Here is an 18415-nt window from a genome sequence, read left to right as displayed (position 1 = left end):
GGCTGCAAGTGCTTTGCTACAGTGTGGTGAATATTTTACTGTAGATTCTTAGCTCTCGAGTTTCTTCAGAGGCCAAAACAGTGTTGATGCTCCATTTACTCTCATGAGCAAATAAATCTCCATTGATCCAAAAGAAAAATTACAGAGCAGAGCAGCAAATTACGAAGCTCTGACTTCCCAGCATAAAACCATGTAAGTGGTCGTTATCAACATATGGAGTTAGAGTCTAGGCTCTTTAAACCAGATGCAGCTATTCTGGGCACATCGTCTTTAGCACTACACAATCGTATCACAGCTTAAAATAAGGATGGGAGAACACAAAGCCCTGCTCCATGTAATGTGCTTTACTTTTTATGTGGTGTTAACAAAGTGATTCTGATAGCAAATGAAGTCTGTCTTGGTTTAAGACAGAAGAACAGAGGCATTTTCCTTCTGGACAGCAGACTTCAGTACCGAGAGATCAGAGGAACAATCTGATCTGCATTGTGACTACAGACCAAAAGATTTCACAGCATTCCTGCCTCCCTTCTAGCTAAAGTTTACTTGCCTTTAATGGCATTTAAATTATAGCCCTCTGCAGCCACGCAGTCAAAACACTACGTCATCTGATGGGACACCACATGACAGTCAGATGTTGCAGTTTTAAAATCCATATACTACACTTGCCCTTGTTTTTCTCTTTTGATAGCAGAAGCGAGAAAATTGTCTTTTAAACTAGATTTATAGTTGAACTAATCAAGATAGATTGAAGACATGATTTGTTTATATTATTTTAACTTAGTTTATAGATTTTTTTCTTTCCTCCCATAATTTTATTTTAGCGTTTTTTGCATCCCCATATATCTATCACATGTATGTTGTATTTGCACGCAATGCATGAAAATTAAAAATGTATGTTCAATAGACAATTACAGAGATTTTGTTTTTGCTCAAGGCAAGACATTGGATGTAAAGCTGACTTATACTAGAATATCTATTATATATAAAGAAAAGGCACCACACTCTGTATTCTGGGACAGCATTCTGTACAGATGGCCTGTTTCAAATGTCACCCGAGAAACAAGTTTTAATTGGAATATGTACTTTAACATAATGTTTATTACAGTGACTTCACAATAAAACTCTTCTGAAAATTAGCATTTCACTCGGTATTCCTACAGATACACAAACAAGATGCAACACTTTCTGTAATAGCCCTTTACCTCCACCTCTTCCAGTTATTTACATAATAATACATATATCTGTACATCTGTATCATTTGGTGTTCAGAGAATTAAACTCTCTCCTAGGAACACATGCTGCCTTAGTAACTGGTTGGAGAACTTTGCTTTCACTCTTCATAATGTAGCATGGACTTCATTGATTTTCAAGAGTTGGTTCAAATCACATGACAAAATAATGAGGTTTTACATAATATGCTTGCTCATTTGAAGACTCAGGTGGAAGATAAGTGGCTTTAATACTTTCATGGGAGGTTTTGTTTTTTAATTAATCTGAAACTATCTTAAATAAGCTTTATCTGAGAATATTTATGCCAAAATGTTTGTCTCAGTTTTGAAAAAAGCCATTCACTACAAATAAGCAGATTCCTAAATTTCTGAAAGTTCTGAGCAACTTTTATTGTGTGTGTGCATGTGTGTGCGTGTGTGTAGAAAATCACATTGTAACCTATATGAAAAATAGAAATAAAAAAGAATTACTGTGCAGATAGTTCTCAAACTGGAAATGCCTAAGATCTCACAACATATTTCACCTCCCTACGACACCAGGTAAGGAATGGCTGAGATATTTATTGAGAATAGGAATGATTCAATTTTTTTCCATTGAATTGGGTTAAATATATTCACACTGCATTAACATTTGACAAGAAATCATGACAAGTATTTTACTACAGAATTTTTTGGCTAAATAGAGCCACAGAGTGTAATTTTTAATTAAAATGCATTTTTCTTCTTTTGGAAGTTATGGAAAAGATGGAATAGCCATACTCAAAAGCTAAATCAAAGAGAGGAAATTCTGCACAGCTGGACAACGGTTAACTTTAGACTATTAATCTCCTCTCCTTGCAGCCCTAGGATGCAGGCTAGAATTATTTCTGGAAGTCCATTGGTTGATAAACACGAAGGAGTGTATGCAGTGTGATGAACACCTATAAATCATTTATATAGACGCTAGAGGCATGTCTCATTGGATGACATGTCTTCCCTCCTTCTCCCAACTCTCCCTCTTTCTGCTGAGAACTTCCTCCCATCAAGGCTGCACATTCCCAGTGCAGAATGAGCACTTGACAACTTCAAAGAAATGCCGACCATCCAGCCCAGGCCTGACAAGAACGAGGCCTCATGGAGTGGGCTACATGCCACCTACGTGAGTTTTGCCCATGGCTCTACTGATTTTCTAAGCTTCTTCGAGTATCTCTTTGCAGAGATGTAATGCATTTGCTTGATTTTTAAGCTTTATAAAACACAACATTTTGTAAATAAATAGCTTTACAACAAGTTTATGAACCTATAAACCACATTGCTGAGACTCCTCTGCACGACTGCCTATGTCAGGATCCCACACGTATTAACTTCACTGCTGAATAGAAGAACTCCACCATGTAATCACGCCTAATTTAGGCTCTCCTTCTCTTGATGTTTGAATTATCTTCTTTATGCAGTGACAAGAACCATTACGCCACAATTCTTCTGTGTATCGTGGCATTCGTGGTGAGAAATACCCTAAAATCTGTAGTAAATTAGTAATTTCTGAATCTTAAGGTTTTTGGCTAGATTAGCTTGTACATGAGTTTTGTTTTAGGTTTGGTTTTTGTACTTGTTGTTTTTCTTAGTTAGTTAGTTAGTTAGTTAGTTAGTTAGTTAGTTAGTTAGTTTGTTTGTTTTAACCCCTACAGGACCTAGCTTTTTTGTTTGCTTGGTCATTTAAGTCCTAGTATTCTTTTAGTAGTATTTGTGTATTTTTAAATCTTAATTTCTGCTTTTTATGCTTTAAAATTAAAATATTTCATGGTAAACTTATTTCATCTTTTTCCTTATTATCATTCCTCCCTCCAACACCTCCCATATACCTATATCTTTCTCTTTCTCGAATTCATGGCCTTTGATCTCTTTTCTTTAATTGCTCATATATACATATACATATCAAAACATATGCAAATATATTCCTCAATATATAAATACAACCTGCTTAGTCTTTACTGTATAATGCTACTTGTCTCTTGTTGGCTTAGCTAGGTGTCTTATATTGTTTTGTTCTGAGACATGATCTCACCATGAAACTCTCCTGGCCTAGAACTCATTATGTAAACCATGCTATCCCAGAACTCACAGTGAACCGCCTACCTCTGCCTCCTCAGTGCTGGGATTAAAGTCATATGGTATCACACGAGGAGTATTGGGGTGCATATGGGACAAGTAAAACAATTTAGAATAGTGTAATATGAAACAGCAAGGCTTTCTTTACAAATCTAAGAATGTGGAATATATTTGTTCATGTGAGTACATATTTGTAGCTGGTTGAGTAATTTTATAAAGCCTTACCTTACTAAGTCACTTGCTTTATCCAACTTCACTTTTTATTATATGAGGTCAACACTGGTAGAATTTGTACTTCATATGAAAAATATATTTGAATGCTACAAAGCATTCATGTAAAGAACAATTCAAATTACCATCCAGCTGCAGAATTTTCTCCCTCTTCCAAAATAAACCTGCATACCCGTAACAACATATGCCCAGTGATCACATCAACTGCCACTGCACTTTCTGTATCTGTGAAATTGACTACTCTGTTACATCATGTGAACAATTATGTAGCTCAGGTTGTCTTGACTGGCTCATTTCAATTATCACAAGGCCTCAGATTTCATTCATTTGGGGGCAGAATATCCTTCCTTTTCTAGACAGAATAACTTTTCATTGTATTTACACACCCTTTGTTAATCCAAGTCACTAATCTATGAGCAGAGAACAGCAGGTCCTGCCAGTTTTAGTCTATTATGAATAATACTGTTAAGGAACAAACAACAACAACAAGCCATCAAAATAGTTGTGTAACCTTTTTTTTTCCCCAGTTCTTTTTGGGTATGAAGTTTTTTTTTTTGTAAACTTGTGTAAATCAGTATGAGCAGTATGGAAATCTGTGATCTTAAATGTTACTATTTTTTTCTTTTTAATACTTTCTTAGGATTGGCAGAAAGCAGGTTGGAGATAATTGTTTTTAAGTTTTTAAATTTTAAAACATTTTTCTGATATGAATGTTTCTTTTTTCCTATCGACTAAAAGTTAAGTGTTGATGTAATATCCATTTTGCTGTTCTTAACGTCAATCTTATAAAACAAAATTCTCTCTCTACTACCACAGTCTTGTACATTTTATAGAGGCAGTTCTTATTTCTTCTTCAAATGATGGACTGCATTTATATGAAATACTAATTAGAAAGTATTTTATACTCTTCAGATATTTGCTGCAGTTGTGAGATAATAAGCACTATGGTGGGTAAGTCTACAGATGTATATATAAACCAGCCATCAAGGAGTCTCATTTGACCCTTCCTTGCCCATCTTAGAGGAGAGGAAAGTGAGACTTTGAAAGGATAAGTGTCATAAAATGCATCCATTATACAGGGACATAGACAGAGTGCCAATTCATGGCTTCCTGGTATCAAAGCCATTTCAGATACAGTGTGTTTCAAGGTGATTGAATCCTTGCAAAAGCACTGTGGTAGATCACAGTGTGGTTGGCTGCACATCTTCCCAGGAGAGATGATCTCTGAGAGATGAAGTCATATTTGGGGATCTCACAGCTAATAATTAGTGTGGTATTCCTTTGGAGTGTTGGTTCTTTCTTTATACTTTTCCCTATAATCCATGCAATGCATGGCTACCATTGATTTTACTGAAGTTAATATAGCATGATGTTTTCAAAAAATAGGTCAAAGCCATGTAAACAGAATGCAACTTAAACAGTGTGTGTCAAATATACAACATGCTGTATATCAAACTTCTATTGTTTTGTTTTACTATGATGCTCAGGCTGACCTTGAACTCTCAATTCTCTTGATTCAGTCTCAAAACAAAAGAAAATTGATATACAGCCTGTTGTATACTACAGGCATGTACCACCACACCTACCACCTCACCACAACCCATTAACTTGTTTGTTTGTTTTGAGACTTGGGCTCTTGTATCCCAAGCTGGCCTCCAACTCACTATGGAACTGATTCTCCAGCCTCCACCTCCCAAGTGCTGGGATCACAGGCATGCACTACCATTCCTAGCTCACTGCAATTCTTACCAGGAGAGTAAGTCTCCCATTTTGTATTTGTTGGGTTTAAGAACAAAACATTTAAGTCTTAATTGCATTGCCTTTAAGAAGAACTGTTGGAAGACATTTCTGTAAGTATGGGCATACAGATCACAAACCCTTCTGTAGAATTAAAGCATCCTCTACTAGCTACAAGTCTCACTATTTAGCCTGATATAGTAGGAATTTCATAGATGCTTTAGACTCAGTTCCAAGCATTTGCACCTAAGCTCATCTTTGTAACTCAAGATAACAGCATACTTCCAAAGTACTAGTTACCTCTCCAGGAAGAAGTTCAATCATTGTCACCAGGACCATTTTTCATTTAACTGCTATTGAATTTCCCTGAATAGAAATGCCTTTCATGTTTTAACTTATAGAGCCAAATCCCCAGAAGGTAACTACTCATTACCCTTTGGATTAACCCAGTTTCATGTCAAAGAACTGGACTACCATTTTTCATTCTCATATGCAAATAAACAGGCACAATGATAGTGAACGTGCCCTTCTATGCCACTAAAAATGTCCCAACCCTAATCATTCCATCAATGTATCTTCTTTACCTCTTCTGTTGTAATTGTCTTCTCTACACAGAAGAGAGAAAAGATGATGAAAGTATTAAGTAATTTAATTAATAACAAATAATTTATGTGATGAATAATTTATAAAATATTCATGAAGTACTTAAAAAAATCTAGACCACTACCTTCCAAGGGGTTTATTAAGAAAACAGATATTACAACCACTTTACTCTCGCTACATGCCCTGTGTGACAAAGGTCCTTGTTACATTTACAACTGCCGCGTTCCACCCAGAGAGTTCCACCCAGGAAATCTTCAGGGATCCTGAAATGTAACAAGCAGTCACTGAGACTACCATGTTCTCTGCCTGACCAGGAGTCCTAGGTCAGCTGTGCTCTTCTTCAGTTGATTTCACTTCCTCCACATTCTAATTCATTAGCACAAGAGAGAACCCTGCTTATTGATAACTGAAGGCTAAAATATGTGGTGGTAATAATAATAATAATAACAACTCATGATAAGATAAAGGAAAGGTTATTTTATTTGCTAAAAAATGGTAACAATGCTAAAATACTTCAGATAAAAATAGTTTGGGTGTAACTATCAAACATACAAACATTTTGAAATATTAATACAGCACAATTTCGTTTCCAGAGAAGAATAGCAATTTGGTCTCACTTTTTCTCTTTTAAATAAAATTTAAAAAAGGTTTTCTAATGGTGGGCCAAGTATTTCCATGGTGGCTTTTGGGGTTTGTGTATTTGTTTTCCCAGAATTAGTGGTCTCCCAAACATTGATTTGCAAAAAGCCAGCCACTGACCACCGACTTGATCATTTGTTTGGGTGAAGATACTCTTCTAAATTCCATTTGTTTTAAAGTTTGTGAAGCATATCTTCTTTCGTATTAATATGTTTCTTTCATTTTTAAATAATTGCTTTATAAAAACAGACACAAAGTGAGACCAAAGTTATTATTTTTTATTAAAAAAATCAATTTGAAGTTACTTAAGATGCATCATTCTATAACATTATGAGGGTAGGTGAGTAATAGAAAGCTTCAGTTAAAGGGAATGCAGGTCGTTGATTAAAAAGGAGGAGGAAGGATTAAGAAAATGAGATAAGGGGAATTCTGTACCTGTAATCTTTCAAAAAGTATAACAGCTTGAGGGGAAGAAAAGTCAAGCTTGTAATTGACATGCCAACTCATTTCTAGAGAACTAACCACTTAAGCCACATTGTTAAGTATGTACGTGTTACTGTAAGGTAGATGTTTTGGCCATATTTTAACATACATATCTTTTTAAATTGAAGCATTAGTATATTGATTCTTTTTTTATAAATAACTACTGTAATATTACAATAAATTTAATTTCAGAATTTACTGTATGGACAGTGTAGTTTTTTCTATAATTTTTCTCTGTTGTGGGAACTTGGTATGCCTTAGACTTTTTTTTTTTTTTTTTAGTATTAGGGTACAGAGTTTTACTATGTAACCCAGATTAACCTCAAAGTCATGGTCCTCTTGCCTCAGCTCCACCCTTCCAAATGTGGGGTTACAGTCATACATCTCCATGCTTAGTTATTTTGACTCAATTTATTTATATTGATATCTCATTAACTTGATAAATTTAGTATACATTAATATAAAGGTTAAATTTTGAAGTAGCCACAACTTTCTAGATGTCAAAATACAGAAATCTCATTAAAGAAGCATATTAATATAAAGAAGATATGCTTCACAAACTTTAAAACAAATGGAATTTAGAAGAGTATCTTCACCCAAACAAATGATCAAGTCAGTGGTCAGTGGCTGGCTTTTTGCAAATCAATGTTTGAGAGACCACTAATTCTGGGCAAACAAATATACAAACCCCAAAAGCCACCATGGAAATACTTGGCCCACTTTTATTTAAAAGAGAAAAATTGAGACCAAATTGCTGTTCTTCTCTGGATATGAAATGTGCTGTATTTTTATATTGAAAAAACAAAACAAAAAAACTTACCCATTAAGAATCATATCCCTAGTAAAATGGAAGGTATTTTACAGGTAATTAATGGAAACTCTACTGTTTTTAATGACGTTCTCTTGTAAATACCCTAGCATGCTACCAACCGCGTATACCATGGAGAACTGTTGTCCTCCGCTCACAGTGAAGGGCATGCATGGGTCACCCCACATGAGAATCAACAAAGAGTGCCAGGCTGTACGATGACCACAGAGACGTTCTCTAAAGGAAGCTTTGTGGGATTTCCACCCAGATGGCTGCTGCAAATCATGAATAAGAATGAGGAGGAAGAGGAGGAGGAGGAGGAGGAGAGAGCAGAAAGTGGAAAGGAAAAAGCAGTTCCCTGTGTGTTCAGAGAAGGCTTCCCTACGTGCTCCTTATCATTCCTTAATGTCTTGCTTGATCAGGGAACCGGTGACTTAGAAGCACCTCCAGTTCTCATCTATAACTGACAACCTCACAAAGGGATACTTTTCTATAAACCTGATCTCAGTCCTTTAACTTCCACATTGTCTTTCCTCTCCTGTCATTTTGACAGTACATTGCTGAGTTTATCCTCCCCTCTGTCTGTGGCCAGCTAAATGAAAAACGGGCCACATGCTGTGATGGCTATAGTGTTTCAGTGCCGGACAGAAAGGAGAGGAAGGAAGGAAGGTTCCCCCAATGTTACTCTTACATCTTTGACATTTATTCCAGTAACTCTTCAAAGCATTCTCTGTTCCTTGTCCACCTTGCCTTGTAAAACTTCTTGTCAAAGGAAACATCATAGAATGAAAAACAGATTAATTCCTGCCATAAGCTGTAGAAAGTAAAAAAAAATATGCCTAGCACTGGTAACGGTTGAAATTGTCTGTACATTCTGTTGCCCATAGACTGGAGCCCCAACTACCTACCTAGCTGTGAAAACATTGCCTATTTTGAGCCCAAGCTTAGCGGTTCCAAATCACTTCCCATCTCTGCACTGTCTGTGTCCAGCCTCATGTTTTCCTAACAATACGTGGTTGTGTCCTTCTCTGAACAACTCACTCTCCTTAGCTTGCTTCTAATTTCACTGCGGATCATTTCTATTCGTCTCTTTAGTGGCTCGAAATTGCTCACGTCATTCAAAAACGAAACCCACTTCTGAGTATTTTCTTCAAGGAGTTAGTATTTACAGGAATACAGCAGCAAACTTTGTGAACCTTAGGAAAACAGGGAAATACTTAGAGTACCTCATCAGATATTTCTATGTGTCAGCTAAGGAAACTGAGTCATGGGTGGGGGGGAAGATGTTATCCAACGCCACACAGTCACAAACAAAGGGAGCAGGGCAAGAATAAAAAGTATATCATCCAGACTAGTTTCTGTCTCCTCTTTAGTCTGTATACCACAGGGTCCTGCTTGCAGAGAGACCTAGAGCTTCTAGTACAGCAGACAGCAGTGGTTAGATCATGGGCAGCAGAGGTCGACTTGCTGGTGGTTCTATTTTAAGCATCCTCTCAGGACCTGGTTATTTGCAGCTAGTTACTTAACTGCTGTTTATCTATCTCCTCCTTGGTAAATTAAAAATAATTAGCTTATTTAATCTACTCAAGCATGCTTGATCAGAAATTTCTGTTACAGACTGGACATTCAGTATTCAATCACAAAAGTAAAGCCCCTGTTATGATAGAGGCTCCCATCCAAAAGGACACACAGACAGTCAACTGACAGAGGGATGACCCCAGCCTTCCCTAGTCCCCAACGCTCAGTGTGTACCCTATCTGCTCACATTTCCTTCCCATAGATATGTCAAGGTGAACTCCTTCTATGTGTCAAGTTCATACTGAAAGCCTGCCTGCTTTGGTATTACCGGCTCCCTCATTTCAGTTCATAGTTCCTTCTCTGCACTGTTATTTGAAATCCTTAGTCCCTGATGTTGCCTGGCAGACTGTGTGTTTTACTTCTCTCTTTCTTTCTTACTGGTTTGTGTTTAGTCATGTGCCAAGATCATAGGGGGGAAATGCTTGATATATGTGTGCGTATATAAGGAACTGTACATAATTTACTGACGATTGACTGCCTTAGTATCTCGTATAATGGCCTGTGGTGATATATGCAATTGAGCAGAGAAGAGCAGAGTCAACACATGGACTAAAGAACGAGGATGCGGTTTCCTATGGAACAGCGAGACAAGCCAGCAAGGGTCACTTTGAGCCAGAGACATGACTGAAGTGTGAAGAGCTAATCTAGCTAATGGTCATAATAGCTAATAGCATTCTAGACATAAAAGATGGCATGTGCCACAGTACCAAGGGTGACCTCTGACTGGCATGCTCTGCCAATGGTAAGGACATCCTGCAAATGAAGTAGAGTGAGGGCAGAGAGGCAAGAAGTAAAATAAAATAGATCAGCCAATCCCCATCATGCATGGACTTTGAGTTGAGAAGATATCCTACCAAACTGAGGGGAGAGAGCAGCTGAAGGGTTCTCCAGGTATTCAAGGCAAGGGATTTATCACATGAATTGACTGCCCAAAGGTGCAGGTGATGGTGAAGAGAGAAGTGAGCTTGCCATTTTCTTCCTATCTGTTTAATAACCGCCACAGCAAACACAGGGACTTCCCATAAACAGCAATTCAGGATAGGAAGGGGTTGTGGAAATTTCTACTAAGAGAGTGTATACAGAACATTACAAAGATGAATTATAATTTCATTGTGTAAAAGGTGGATAGTACGTGGTAGCCATCCACGCATCATCCAAAAGATCATTGCACTATCCCAGGTTGTGTAACTTTATTCACTTTGAATTTTATTAAATACTCAGTCATTGACAATAACAGTGATTTCCTGCTAGGGACATTATATTGTAACCTATTGTTTGAGTTTATAAACACACCAAAACACTAGCAGCCTGGTCATCTCCTCCCTCCGCAAAATGAGCTGGCTTGGTGCAAATGCTCCGCACTGCTTGACCGCTTGGATCTAAGTTGTGTATGTTTTAATATCCACCCTAAGCAAGAAGGCAAGGAATAAATGTCTTTATATATATATAAAATATTATTTTCTACATTCACCACATTCTCTGTTTTCAGTAAAGATAATGGCACTTTGGAAGAGAAAAATCTCAATTCACACAGTATCACCCTGCAAGGTACCTTCTGTATTACTAAAAGGCTTCCAGAGAAAAGAGAAAAAAACCACTTCATAAAAACACTCAAAAGGTGAATTTTTAAGGGTTTTTAAACTAGAGGCTGTGCCTGTGCATCTTCCAATTCTTGTGTATCAGTGAGCATAATGTACCCAGCAGATTTTGTCAAAGGAAAAACATATACGGCACTTAGGTTCAATAAGAGTTACAGAAATTGAAAGAAAAGAAATCTGCGTGGAGTTAGTAGAGAATATGTAGGCTTTTAATTACGTTCCTTGTTCAAAGTGATTGGGCAGACTGCCTGCTATACATTATAAATTAATTCCATTCATTATTTCCCTACTTCGAGTTTTGGCTGCCTAATTAATGGCTGTTATATAATTCAGACTTTGAGCCCCTCCCTGCAAGGCTCCTAATCACCTGGTGCAGACACCCAATGCAGACAATTGTCCAGACCTCCCAGAGTCTGACTTCGACAGACTTGGGCCTCTGATTTATGGGCCAGTCCTTGTGAAGAAGAAGGCACAGCCAAGACAAAACCCAGCTCCAGGCAGATTGTGTGCCGGGGTCCTCCCGTGAGTCGCCTGAAAGCTGTCACCGGGCACTGAGGCTCCAGAATGGTTACAAGGCAGCATGCCCACCTTTCTTCAGCCTCCGGGGTGCCACTTACCCTGTGTCCCCAGCTCTGCTCTGAGTGCAGCCTGGTGGTGGTGACCCCAGCTAGGCGGTCAGCTGACCAAAGGAGAAAAGCAGACAGGCAGCAGTGTCCCTCTGCAATATGCTATCAGGAAACTGACTGCTGTGCTTCCAGGGAACGGAAAGAAATTCACTTGCTCTAGCATTCATTTCAAAAGAAAACATACCTTCTGTCTGACCTCGTCGTCTTAGTTCATATCGTGATGTAGAGAAATTATTTACCAAGAAGTGTGTGTTAACAACCCGAAAAAGCTAACAATGTTCCCTCCTGACTTCAAAGGGAATGTACTCATGGCCTGGAAATTCATTTATCAGCTTATCAGACCAGACCGTCAGACATAAATACCAAGCCCTCTGTCTTCACTGTTCCTCTGGAAATGCATGCCTCAGCTGCAGGTGGCATGCAGGGGCTCCATTCCCAATCAGATGCAGACTAGATCAGTTCAGACCTCCGGAATGAGCTTGGAGTCTGCCCAGATGCGGCCTCAGAAAATTGGCTTTATGCATGCTTCACACTTCTCATTCCTATTGTTCTCTCTACAGTCTTAGAGGAGGTTTTGTCTTTTGAGAATCCACTGATCTGCGTGCTGCTGGGTTGGAGGCTTGGACATGAGGCTGAGCCATAAAATAAAATTTAATCCAGTGTAAAAAATCAAGATAATACCTAAATCCAAATGGACATTGGAGGTATGTCTTAGGGACCTTTCACATCGTCCTGTAGAACTCGAACATTTCTCCACTAGTTCAGGTCGTCATCAATTTAATAATGGAAAGATATAATTTTAAAAGTATTTTAAGGTTCCCTGTGTATTTCTGCAGGTAAAATTTACTTCTGCATTCAACTCTTGATTTACCCTTCTACATTGCAGATGTTGGAAAGTAAGGTAATGGCCTCAATTGAAGGAGAGGAGAAGGAGGAAATGGAGAGGAAGGAAATACGTTCAGGGACTTGAGAACTAGAAAACACTTTTATTTTTAAGTATAAACATACAATTCTTTGTCTTAGAGATACTCCACTAAGTAAACTTGCTCTTCAGAAATGACAGAGACAAAGTGGACGTTGATGTTTTATGACAGTTTGAGATCAAATGTATTTGCCTGTGGCTCTCTGGGAGAAGCAAGAGAGACCTGGCTAGAGATGTTAGCATTCCGTGGGGGCACCGGTGTGATGACATTGATCTAAAACAACTTGGAAGTTTCAGATTTTTAAATGCATTTGTGAAGACAAGGAGAGAAACGCAATTAGAAGTGAGAAGGAAATACAGACTGTCATGAGGAAACACGGAATTCTAGGTGTTAACTCTGAGCTGAACTAACAGGAATAAACACATAACAAGATGGTGAGTATGGAATAGAACCTGGAAAATACCACACAGCCTGACCCATGAGCTTCACCAAGCACCTGTGGGGACAGGAGTTCAAGACCATCATGGGCCCTGGTTCTTGATGAAGCAATCACCCCTTACTCCTAGTACATTTTGAGGAATTTTAGAAAAGTCACTTACATTGTCTAAATCTCCCTTTCTCATTTCTTCTTCGACGAAAAAAAATCAAAACTAAATGAGATTTGATGGTAAAATTCGAAAGAAATGGAAATCTATGTACTCATTTATTTTGATGGTAAACTCAGTCTTCACTGGAGTTTCCTCATTAGAATTCAATAATTTGTCATTAGCTCATAAATATTTGTTTGTAGTTACTCAAGTATTCCTGTGTGAATGTGTATGTTTGTATTTTTAGTGAATGGTAGGTAAATAATCCAAATTTCTACCCATATTTAGCTAAAAGTCTACACTGAAAATGACACCTATCAATCTAAAGTAGAAAGGCTTTGCTAAGTATCTACCCCTCATGTACAGATTCTCAAATTAAATCAAACCCTTGTATAATTTTGAGTCTCACAGAGGAAAATAATGCCCGACGTTATTTTGGTTTCCGTTAATCTTAAAATAGAGCTGCTATTGAATAAGATATGTTTAATAACCAGTGACTCGCTGGTAATGTGTGTGTGTGTGTGTATGTGTGTGTGTGTGTGCATTTATATGTGTACATATATGTAAACACACATGCTCACACACGTGAATATATAAAATCCCATCAACTCAATGACCAGACAGGTAGAAAAATGCAAGCTCACCTTCATTTTAGTTAGGCACCAAATCTCTAGAGCACCACTGTTGAGATCAAGAGAGAAAAGGGAAGATTCTATTGCACAATCACATTGGAACTGACATCCTCTCAACTGAAACTCTGAGTCGCAGGAAGGACCCATGTTCAGATGGCTACAAGTCTGTGAGACAGATTCTGACTGTGTAGCCCAGGTTAGCCTCCAATACACCACCTAATCCTTCTGTCTCAGCCTCCCTGATGCTGGGGTTATAGGCATGCAACCCACCACACATGGTTCCCCTCGATGCCCTGAGCTTCTCCAGATCCCCAGGAGCCATCCCCATCTGGTGCACTGGTACCCTTGCCAGCTTGGAAAGTTTCTATGCAATTTCTCCCTCTTTCTCTGTTTTTCTTTCCTCCCTCATGCACTCCTTTCTTCCCTTTCTGTTTTTCCATTAAGAAATATATTCAATGCTGGGCAGTGGTGGCGCATGCCTTTAATCCCAGCACTCAGGAGGCAGAGCCAGGCAGACCTCTGTGAGTTCAAGGCCAGCCTGGTCTACAGAGTGAGATCCAGGACAGGCACCAAAACTGCACAGAGAAATCCTGTCTCAAAAAACCAAACCAAGCCAAAACAAAAAGAAAAAAAAAAAAAAACGTATTCAAGCAAAGGAAGCTTTATATTGAAGTGAGGTGTCAAATATTTTACTTACGTACTTGGGCTGTTATTAAATTAGTAATAGGCATTTTCATGGTTGCTTCTGAGTACAAAGGGAGTGTTCCTGTTTTGATCTTCCTATTCCTGTGTCTTTTTAAGGTTTTGTGGCAACTCTCTGCATATACCATGTGGGGCATCCCAAGGCAAATTATAAAGCCAGAAAGTAACTCTACCACCTCCTCTGCAGAAAATTTCTGTCAGGACAGTTAAATATATACACATGCTATCCTCAAAAATATAAAAAAAAAGAAAAGAGTGAGGTCTGAGAATATATTCTATATTACATGTACAAAAACATGAAAATAAGTTCTGGGAAACATCGTTATTCTGTATTCAGTCATATTTTTCTTTAAATAGAAGCATTCCGTCACACTTGGACTAACTGTAAAGACTCAGGCTTTTGTAGTTTCATCCACTGAGAAACTTTGAATAAAGTGTATTTTTTCACTCTCACCCCCACCGTTCAGTAGACACACTCAAGTTTACTAAAGAAGAAAGTCGTGTTTGGGAACATACACTGTTTACAAGTGTGTGAATGTACTGAATTTTAGGGGACACATGCTTTTAATTTCCAATATGTTGTGTGTGTCTTAATTCTATTATTTCTCCCAAAGTACTCCAAATTTATAAAAATGAATGTACATCTAATTTAAAAATTTTGCTGTCCATTCCAGTAGGATATCTTTAGTACCTATAAAGGTTTAGAAAATGTCTGCTTTCAAAATAATGCTGCTTTCACTAATGTAAAAGTAATGTCTAAGGGCTGAGTAAAACTGAGGTCATTTCCATTCCTTTTGCCATTTGCCTCCAGTTATTTCCCATCACAGGAATGAGAACTTATTTGTTGATACCCTGTCTCTCCAGGGAACATTTTTAGTTCTCTGATATTAATTATCTAATGTCAAAAAAATGATAATGGAATGCCCCCAAATGTTTCCAGGATAGCATGAGATAATTAGGATAACTTAAAAGATATCCCTCAATTCATTTTGTTCGTTTGGAATGCAGCAGACATTGTGTGCTTTTGTGGGACACCAAAATTGGGATTATTTTCCAAAATTTTTAATCATTCATTTCATAGTTCATTGGTCATAATTCATGTGATGCCATGTAGAGTTGATAATTTGAAACTATTTACAAATGAGTATTTAGGTTAACAAACTCCTTTTTAGTAAACATGTTGTTACTTTATAAAGTAAAACAAACACATTTGGGTTTTTTTTTTTGCTAGAAAATAAAAGCTGATACATAGCATATTTTTCAAACTTTCTTCAGGGGGATAATGTCTGTCTGAATTTCCTCATGGCTTCCTTTGGTTAAATGTGAGGTGTGGGGAGAAATGAATTGGACTGTACAGAGCAGTCAATGTGTTTGAAGCAATGTTGGAGAGTCCTATCTTTTCAGGTGACTAATTTGGTTTGTTGCTCAAAATTTCTTCCTTTGAGCAATAAGCAGAAATACAATGTAACATTAAGAAGTGCAGTTTCAAGAAAAATATGAGGACCATAGGTTAAGGTATGAGTAAGGAAAGATGAAAGAGATTAGGTGACAGTAACATGCTTGTGTATGTGTGTGTGTGTGTGTGTGTGTGTGTGTGTGTGTGTGTGTGTATGCTATATATAGGCATGTGTGCATGCAAGCATATGTGTGTGTGTGTGTGTGTGTACGTGTATGTGATGCATATGTAAATGCACATGAAGAGGCCAGAAGAGGATGTCAAGTGTCATCTTTCATCAATTTATGACCTATTTTTTGAGACAGGGTGTCCCATCAAACCTGAAGCATATCATTTTGGCTAGGCTGATTGGTCAGCACACTCCTGGGATCTACCTATCTTTGCTCCAACTCTGGTTACAGGAGCACATGACCATGTACAACTTTTACAGAGGTGGTGGGGATTTAGCTCAGATCATTTGCTTTCACAGCAAACATTCTCACCCCCTGAGCCATCTCCTTAGACCTGATCATCAATTTGTTTAGCCATTGATATAAACTGAACTTAGTAAAAGAATGGAAATTCAGATTCTGAGATAAGATATTTTATATTACTTTAAACAGTCTTTCTACTGGTGTCCTTTGGGGAAAATAATTTCCAACTAAAATACTTCAATTAAAAAATACTGAGATCGTTTGAACATTTTCTGAGAACTATAAAATCCACAGCAACTTAAACTATTAGTGAGGAAGCCTTTGGGTTACTTTAATGTGTCTGTGGAATACAGTTTCCATTTTTAATAAATATCAATGTTTATGTTAATATGACTGCCTTTTGGTTTAACTGTTCCTAGGTATAGATCTGAACAGTTTTGTCCTCTCCTCACAGTTAAATGCCTTAGGGAGAGAGATCTACTAGTAACCAATGGTACAATTTGGTGAAAAAAGCAAGCGGTCAGCTTGGTTTACATGGATTTTTATCTGTGTAAGAGGAAATACCGCTGAAAGTCATTACTGGGAACAGAGCAGAGTTAGCTACGTACCTGCCCTGAGCAGCAGACTACAAGGAATTCTGAAGAACTGTAGACTAGAGAGGATAATCTGTATCAAAGCTTACCTCCGTGAGACAGTAACATGTAACTAAACTGCAGGGTAAGGTGAAACTGGCTAGCACAGATAGATTTGAGTAAGCAATTGAAATATGCTTTCCTACAATCCCAGGGCGGGGGCGGGGGCGGGGGCGGGGGCGGGGACAGGGGCAGGGGCAGGGGCAGGGGCAGGGGCAGGGGCACCACATCTTCCAGCCAGCTGGGCTACAAAGGAGATCCAAACCAGGCTGTATGAGACCCTACAAGAAACACACAAACAACAATCAGAAGCAGAGAACTCAGGGCTCGTTTTGAAAGGTAGCCAGGCTTTTCTTCAGCCTGATCACTGTACAACCTCCCTGCTCTGCCCCATTTTACCTTTAACCAAATTAAAAGTTTGAACCATCCTTGGATATTTTTCACGCACAACAAATTATAATACCTTTCTCCATATCTACATCTTGCTCAACACAAAAAAAAAATATAGAAATATTTTGGAACTGAAAGTATTATTTAAATCAGTATAAAATTAGTCAAAAAGTACTGTAAGAGCAATTAAAATATGTAGAGTTTTTTTAATGTGATAAACTGTTCATATTGTTTGAAGAAAATGTCTGGTTTATTTGCATAAGAGAAGAAAATTCTGATTTTAATGGAACACTCTGTCTTGAGTGTGGCTCTTGCTTCATTTTCTCTGTGTGTAAGCTTCTGAGAATGACTAACAAGATTCAGACATCAGGGCAGCCCATGCAGGATGTACCAGTGCAGTTCCTGAAGGGTGCATCGGTACAGCCCATGCAGGATATGTGAGGCCTAATAGTGAAGTTCACTATTTCAAAAGTCTCCATATGGAGTCCTATAGTCTGGAGGATAGAGAACAAACAGACTATGTCTGGATGAAACTTCAGATATTGACATACGCCAGGGAATCAAGGATAAAGCAACAATTAACATATTGAACACCTACTGTGTTCTAGAAATTCTATTAGGGCCTCAAGGCCCTTGGGAAAGGAATAGTCTCTGACCTCAAGAATTTTACAACTCCATGAGAGATGCAGGCCTAAAAGGACCCACTTGGAGAAGGTTCCCAGACATTCTTTTCAGTTTTAGGAAAACACTTCAAAGATAAATATGTAACACTGAGGTTAGAATTCTAGATCCTTCTGATGTTTATGTCCTCAACCTACCACACGAAGCTATTCTTTCCTCATTTTAAATATCAAATGGAAATATCAAAAGACCTTTAAGTCTCAAGGTACACATATCACATATAATTTACATGGATTTCTTGTCTAATTTTGAAGAATATCTTCAGTTAATATTTACAAATAAAATAGTGTTAAGAATAGAGGTAAATACATCTTGGAGCATTAGATGATAAATGGAAGGAGGGACTCAACATGCAGTGGTCATCAGATTTTATCACTAT

Source organism: Peromyscus eremicus, chromosome 15 (assembly GCF_949786415.1).
Source record: "Peromyscus eremicus chromosome 15, PerEre_H2_v1, whole genome shotgun sequence".
NCBI classification, from domain to species: domain Eukaryota; kingdom Metazoa; phylum Chordata; class Mammalia; order Rodentia; family Cricetidae; genus Peromyscus; species Peromyscus eremicus.
This window is presented reverse-complemented; position numbering follows the sequence as displayed.